This window comes from Zingiber officinale, chromosome 10A (assembly GCF_018446385.1).
Source record: "Zingiber officinale cultivar Zhangliang chromosome 10A, Zo_v1.1, whole genome shotgun sequence".
Taxonomy (NCBI): Eukaryota; Viridiplantae; Streptophyta; class Magnoliopsida; order Zingiberales; family Zingiberaceae; genus Zingiber; species Zingiber officinale.
In genome coordinates, this window is record NC_056004.1 from 23,854,885 (window position 1) to 23,863,063 (window position 8,179).

The 8,179-nt window shown below is 35.0% G+C and overlaps 1 pseudogene; it reads left to right on the forward strand.

Annotated features, from left to right (window-relative positions):
* The first annotated feature begins 1,732 nt into the window (after positions 1–1,732).
* LOC122027306 lies at positions 1,733–3,211 on the forward strand (annotated as a pseudogene).
* The last annotated feature ends 4,968 nt before the right edge of the window (positions 3,212–8,179 follow it).

An 8,179-nucleotide genomic window follows, 5' to 3' on the forward strand; every position in this document is an offset into this window, starting at 1 on the left:
TTGAAACTTTGGAACTACATTGTAGATGTTAGATTTTGTTTATAGAAGTTTTATATATAAGTTATTTTGTATTGTATAAATTTTTTTTTTTTACTTTTGATCGTTGAATAATAAAAATGTTTGCTTGTGAAATTAAATCTGTGTGCATTCTTCTCTAGAGGTTATCAGGTCAGATTATGACCATTGAGAATAAGCTTCTAACAACCTAAAGCTTTCCGAGCATGCATCTTGGATTAGGTTGAAGAAACTTAATCATAAAAAAATGAACCAAAGATTACCTATCCAATTGTAGAAAATGTCATAAAAGCTTAAGATCTCCTTTAACCTTATCAACCATGTCGTTGGGTCCTGCTCATGAAATTCAACAGATCAGAATGCATAATGGATGTTTAGGAGCAAAATAAATGAGAAAATCTCTGCAGAAAGTTCATTGAGGTTTATATAATTTATTGGTAATTCTTTTTCATAATCAACTTAACCATTACAACTGTTGTTTGTTTTTTACAGCAAATGACATTGTTGATTTTTTTTATAGTAGTCTATATTATAATTGTTTATCTTTCCGCAGATTTGATGAGATGGAGTTAGACAATGGTGAAGGAGATTATCCGAATGTTAATGATTGTTATGAGGAGAATGATGGTAGTTTGGATGAGAGTTCAAATGATGAAGTTTTCATAAATAGAAATTGTATAGTTGTTCTTTGGATGATGTTGACGGTTATGAATAACTGTGTAGATATAGGTCTAATGGAGAGTAATGAGCAAAAAGATAATGCATGACGTGTTCTATTGCACAACCTTATGACATCTAATGAGGCATGATGTAGTGTTCTTAGGATAAGTGTTGATGGCTCTGTTTGCTTGTGTGAACTATTAAAGCAAACCAAAAGGGTAAAAGCCAATAGGAATTCAAGTGTTGAAGAGTAGGTTGCTTAGTTTTTATATTTGCTTGGCCACGATATTAAACATCGAGAATGAGTTTTTTCTTTCATCAAAGTATAAGCACTACTAATAATCATTTTCATGAAATCTTCAAAGCATTTATTGAATTTCATGCTGAATTTATAAAGCAATTAGATGGATTCTGAAATTCCTCCACTTATACAGAGTAGCAATAGATTCTATCCTTACTTCAAGGTAACATTCATTTTGATTATTTTGAATTTTAGAAGGTTTGTAAGATACTTTGTAGCCAAACATGCTCATTGTCTCCTAATTACAGGACTGTGTCGGTCCTTATTAGATGGAACTCGTATACGTGTTAAGGTATCCACCTCTAAGGTCCTAGCCTTCGCCTCCTCACCACTTCATGAGTTGTGTTCTGCCATCGCCCACCGCGCCTCCTCCTTGACATTGCGCATCAGCAGCCCTACCGGGTGATAGTGGGATTCCTCCCGTGTTTCTGGTGTGTCAAACCAACTTTAACATCTCACACTATCTTCTCTTCTTTTTTTTTTGCCTTTGAGTTTTCCCTCACCCTTTTCCCGTGTGTTGGTGAGTTGCAACACGAGCGGTGGTTTCTTTCGGTCAGTAAGCCCTTCGTTGTAGGTGCGATCCTTCACTTTATTGTTTCCCTTGATTGTCAACTGTCTTGTACGATGTACATCAGTGGGCCAATTTTTGCTTTTTGTTTGATTTGATGATGCAATTTTAGGGCTTCTGAAAAATCTTATTTTTTTTCAATGGGTTTTAAATTGCATATCGATTAAATTTGCATGATGAATCTGCAGGTTACATAGCTGGTAGATTAAGATGGTGCAATTTAAAAATAGATATTTGGTGATGGAAATATTTATACATGGAGAAAGAGACCTCATTGGAAGGGATACATTGAGTGTTGTTAGCTCAAACAGTCTCCAAAGCAATCAAGGAAAGTGTTCAGTTAAATTTTGGAGAGTGTGGCCTATCTCTATTACTTGGATCCCTCCAGGGTACTCATTAATTTTGTCAGTTAATTTAGGAAATTAATTCCTAGAATTTTCATGGCTCTAAATTGCTGAATTTTACAGTGAAGTATGTCAATGCCACAACAAAGATATGCATCATCAGAGTTTCTCGCTCGGAGTACCAGAAAGTTTGGTCTGCTATTACAATGATCAGGAGCATTGGTAACAACCCAGCTACGTTTAATTTACTTGATTTGAGTGGTGAGCAAACTTATCCTCTTCAAAATTTATTTTACCAGTTGAGTTATATGTGAATTCCAACAAGAAACTACTTACCTAGGCTGCATCTGTCTATTTTTCTCATGTTATACTCCTAAAAATTGTTGATGTATGAATTCGACTTAGACAACTAGTTTGTTTGTATCTATTATTATAAATATGACTTTTTTGTCAAATAAGTTTATGTAGATCAAATGCAAGAATAAAATTTATGTAGTCCATCCTAAATTGTTGCAAGATACACCTGGTAGACAATGACACAACTATAGTTTTTCTTTATCATGTTGATAATAGATAAAATCAATATTTTTGAAAAAAAAAATTATCATATCATAGCCTAGAAATGGTCCGACTACCTTGAATTTGAGGTTGTTGTTCCTTTTCCAGTAGTATGACTAAACTCGCTCCTCTGATTGTTGCCAATAATCTTGATTTTTTTACAAATGCCTTAATCATATGATGTTTCTCAAACTTGTTAATTATAGTGCAACTGAACTCTTCTTGTTTCATTGCCATCATTCGACAAACTCTGGCATCTTTTTCATGAAAACCATTTCTTATCCTTATGGGGTATCTGCCACAACATGTAAATCCCCTTTGAATAAATTTCTTTAACAAATGTTTACATATGCTCAATTAGCATCTTTTTAATATACCATAGTGGTATTAAAAATTTGCAACTTTTCCCTTAATCTTTCTCAGGGAGTATCAGAGCCTGTAAGAAAGCTGCCATCAAATGCGAGGAAGCTAAGTATGAACAATATGTTTTAGCTACCGGTGATAGTGTTGGTCTGGATTTTACCAATGCTAGAAAAGATAGCATTGATAAAATCAATGCGTTGGATTCTTAGCACCATCAGGTCAGCTCCAAGGCATGAGTTCATTTGTACCTCTCCATTATTTGTATCCTAACCTTTTCAAATCACTCCTATTTCTATTTCGCTGTGTGTATCGTAGTTCAGGCTTTTACCCGTACCTTGACAGTGAAATAATATGTACCTTCCCTGAATACCCTAATCCAAATCGGTGTAATAGTGTTTTTTTTTTTCATGTTGATGATTAGATGTAGTTTGATCATGCCGACAGTATGATAAAATTACATTTATAGACCTATAAAAGATTAATTAAGTCCAAGTAACATCATTTTCCTAGCAACTTGTTCTTATATTTAATCGAATCATTTTATTGTTGTGCTGACTTAGTCAATGAAGAGATAAAGAGCTCAAACTACTTTCTTATCTCTAGTCGTTTAGGCTCACTAAATTTGATTTTTATAGAACTCAAAAAGTATTATTTATTCTTATTCCACAAGCACCTTACTATTCAAAATACACAATTTTATTAAAATGGTTTAATTACCCAATATTATTTGATGTTTTAAATACTAAAGATCACCTTTTAAAAAAATAAAAAATAAAAAATAAAATAAAATCCTAATACAACATGATAAAAGTTACTCTCTAAATGATTGGAATTAATGGGGTAGGCAAAATGATGATTGATGAGTTCGTTGATAATTATTAATTAATTATGGATGGTTGGTGATATATTAGAATAGAATTTGGCCCATGCCATGCATTATATTTCTCCACGTCATTGAGTCCAACAATTATTTATTTGCAATTTTTATTGGATGCTATGGATTTTGGAGGCTAGTTTAGAAGAGATAATGAGTTTGCATATGATTAAATGTTTTTAATAAATGTATGAAATGATCGTACACCGGTCTAATTCTTTTTGTTTATACAATATGATTATATATTTCTGTTTGATTTTTCGGTCGTTGTTAGATGAATAACACAATGAGTTGAACAATAACAAAAATAATCAGGATCACTTTGAAGAAATTAACTATAATACAGGTGTATATCAACCAGAATCACTTTCTCAACCTTGTGTGAGATCTACTACATATATCACAACATCAGTTATCCATAAATAGAACATCAGTTATCTAGATACGGATCTAACAAACTATTCCATTACTAGATTTAGATAGATTTGGACCATTTGGATAGTAAGTATATTTGAGCTTAGAAGTTCCATCTGAACCAGGTTCGTATAACATTGTGGTACTCGAGCCGTAGTGAACCAGGCTGAGAAAATGGAACCGTTTGAACCCGACCCACTGCCTTGTTCTCCGTTGTTGCTAGAGGTCCACATGATGGACGCTGTGGACTCATTGGAGCTCCTCCTTAGGTCCCTCTGTAGCTGCCCTGTTGTCGGCCCAAAAGCTGAGTGGAAGCCTGTCCGATTTGTCAGTCGCGACCGCCACCTTCCACCTGGTGATGGATTGGGACAGGCCCCCCGCCACCGCTGACCTCCTCCCTCGGTTATTCCCGACTGTGTCCCTCCAAATCGCCTGTCGTTTCCTCCATAAGCCTATGGAACCAAGGGTCAGTGAATCGTTGGTGTTATTGATGGGCACGCTCTCCGTCCCGCTCGACACCCTTTCAAAGCCACTCAGGGATATGTTTGAGCCACCAGATGTAATCAAGCTTGGATTCAGGTTCAGGCAGGATCGGATCTATCTTTCTTCCACATTCTCTACCCAAGGATACAATCCTGGCTTTGATAGAGTAATCTTTCTCCACCTATTCTGATCCCGTCTGAAAATGAAGAAGATGGTTTACTGAGAAGTATGACTCTGATATTGACCAAATGAAACATGAAGTTATAAGTGAGCAATTATAGAACTTAATGAGGGTATATAAAACTAGTTCCTATACGAATAGTTAGTGGGAACTTACCGAGGGTTCATTTATAGTGGGTACATGAAACAGTTTGGACAAAATTGGTTGATAGACTAAATGACCTCGGATTGACATGAAACTAGTTTCTATGTGTTCCTCTACATCTCCTGATTATATCCATACTCTCAAATATTAATTTGACATAATATATTGAGAGCAATAATTTTTTAAACATGAATTTAATTTTTCAAATATATTCGTGTTCAAAAAATCATTGCTCTCAATATATTGAGTCAAATTGACATTTGAGGGCATGAATATAATCAAGAGAGATAGCCGAACACATAGAAACTAGTTTCATATAAATTCAAGATCGTTTGGTCCATCAACTGATTCTATTTGAAATCAACTTTGATAAAAAAAGAAGTAAATTAGTCAAGTGATTTAAAAACTAGTTGACTGATTTACTTAAAATTTCGATGTTTCAACATAGAGTAAAATCAATTCGATTAATAAAAAAATCAGTCGACTAATAGGGGTAAAATAAAAAATGGGTACGTGATTTAGTAATTTTAAAACTACCCTACACCATTTGGTAATTTCAGAAACTTACCTTCATGGTTCGATAAAAAGCTGAAGAAAGATTGAGGAGAAAATAAAAAGAGAATACTTCTAAAACGAAGAGAAATACATCGTTATCTGAGTTTTACCACAATAAGAAATTTTATTATAAATAAAGGGTAATTTCTCAACATCTAAATATGACTCTTATATATACCATGACCTAAAATCTAACTAAAAGAAAGAAATTACAATTAATAGATTTTAATTTCAATCTTGTAAAAAAGAAAATATATCTTTTACCCGAAAAGGAAAGTATATAATTGAACGATCTTAACTCAAAATAGGACTCGGATCAGGACAAATTCTCTCATATAAATACCAGGAATACCAAAATTACCTTAAATACCTTAAAAATAAAAATTATCAAAAATAGCAAAAATGTTCTAAAAAGGGTTTAAATGGTGGACCTTCAGGTCAAAATTTGGCAGTTACAATTGCACTCGTAACAATCATAGGTTTTCAAATTCTGCATGTGTGGCCATTGATAGAGTCTGATTTCAAGTTTTGAGTGAAAAGTTATGCCCTTTTAAAGTTTGAAGAGTCATATTGGGGTTTATCATGGGTTAGGCCTACACTAGTCTCCCTAAGTTAAAAAGAACTCGCCCTCAAATTCATATTAGCTTCATCAGCATCCGTTGAATAAGGAGTTAAGTGCTTCACATTTAAGACATCAGAAGTCTTCAGATGACTAGAAAGGTGCAACCTATAGGCATTGCCATTAATCTTCTACAACATCTCATTGGTCCAATTTTTCGATCTTTTAACTTATTATACTCTCCAACAGGGAAACATTCATGAGTTAATACAACCCAGATAAAATCTCCAATCTCAAAAAGTACTAAGGACTCAATCCTGTGGTCTTGTTTCTCAATCTATTGTAGGCAAACTCTGTTTGAGGTAATGCCAAGTCTCACTGCTTTGGTTTAGTTCCTGTAATGCATCTCAAAAGATTGCCCAGACTCTGATTCACTACCTCGGTCTGTCCATCTGTTTGAGGGTGGTAAGCACTGCTAAAGTTTAATTGTGTGCCCAATTTTTTCCATAAGCTCTTCCAAAAGTAACTGATGAACTTGGTATCTAGGTCTGAAATCATAGACCGCGGAACGCCATATAAACATAGGGTCTTCTTGAAGTAAGGATGGGTAATCCAGGCAGTATCCATAGTCTTCCGGCAAGCTACGAAATGTGCCATCTTTGAGAATCTATCAACCACAACAAGAACTGGATCTGAGGTTCATTGGGTGCGGGGTAATCCCAATACGAAATCCATGCTGACATCGAACCAAGGAGCTTTGGGAATAGGTAGGGGAGTGTACAAGCCTGCATTTGTGAGAACCCCCTTAGATCGCCGATATACAGAACATCGGTCAATAAAGTCAACCACATCTCTGGTCAACTTGGGCCAATAGAAATTGACAGAGATGAGGGCCAACGTCTTATCACATCCGAAGTGCCCCTCATTATGAAGGTCGCTTATAATTTGTTGCCTTAGAGAGTAGTCTGGAATGCACAACTGCAACCCGTGAAATAGATAACTATTATGTAAAATAAAATCATGTCGGTGACTATCATGCACCTCTTGGAATATCCTTCCGAATGATGGGTCAGCTGTATACATATCTGGAAGATCTCAAATCCTGCAACACTAGTACTCATAGTGGTGAGTAATAAAGAACGCCGACTTAGGACATCTGCGACACGGTTCAGACTTCTAGCTAGGTGTCTTAGCATAAATGTGAACTCTTGTATGTAAGCCACCCACTTGGCATGCCGCTTATTCAGCTTGTGTTGACCATTGATGTACTTTAATGCTTCATGATTAGTAAACAAGATGAACTCCTTCTGTACCAGATAGTGTCGCTAATGCTTCAAAGATTGCACAATGGCATAGAACTTCAAGTCATAGATAAAATATTTTTTCTTGGATCGGGAGAGTTTCTCATTGAAGAAAGTAACTAGTCACCCAAATTGACTCGAAACACCTTCTATACCTATGCCGGATGCATCACAGTTGACCTCGAATAATTTGCCAAAATCAGGAAGGGTCATAACTGATGCTTCAGTCATCCTCTGTTTGACTAGTTGAAAGTTAACCTTTACTTCTTCAAACCAATTGAAATCGTTTCCCTTAAAACACTCGGTGATAGGAGCAATCAGAGTACTGAAATTTTTGATGAACTGATAGTAGAAAGAAGCCAAGCCAGGGAAACTTCTGACATCATGCATGGTTTTCAATTGATGCCACTCCAAGACTGCATTTATCTTTATTTGATTTGCATGTACACCATTATTAGACACAATAAAGCCGAAGAAAGTTACTAATGTAGTAAAGAAAGAGAACTTCTTCTTGTTTACAAATAAGGTCTCTGTTTTTCACTTTTCGAAGATAGTACAGAGATAATCGAAGTGTGATGCCCATGTTGGACTATAAATGCGAATGTCATCAAAGTATACCACCACAAACATGTTATATTTGAGAGGTGTCTTAAGACAATTGTCTTAGATATTATTGGATAAATGAAATTTACTATTTGAGTGCACATTCTCTATATGTATAATTGGATCTTAAATTCATTTATTGAATGCCCACAATACGATTCATAGTATGAGAGAACTTGTGATTGTATCACAACTTGTGAACATCTCTACATGTGTAATTATAAATGTATTGAAATAATCCCTAGTCAATGAATTG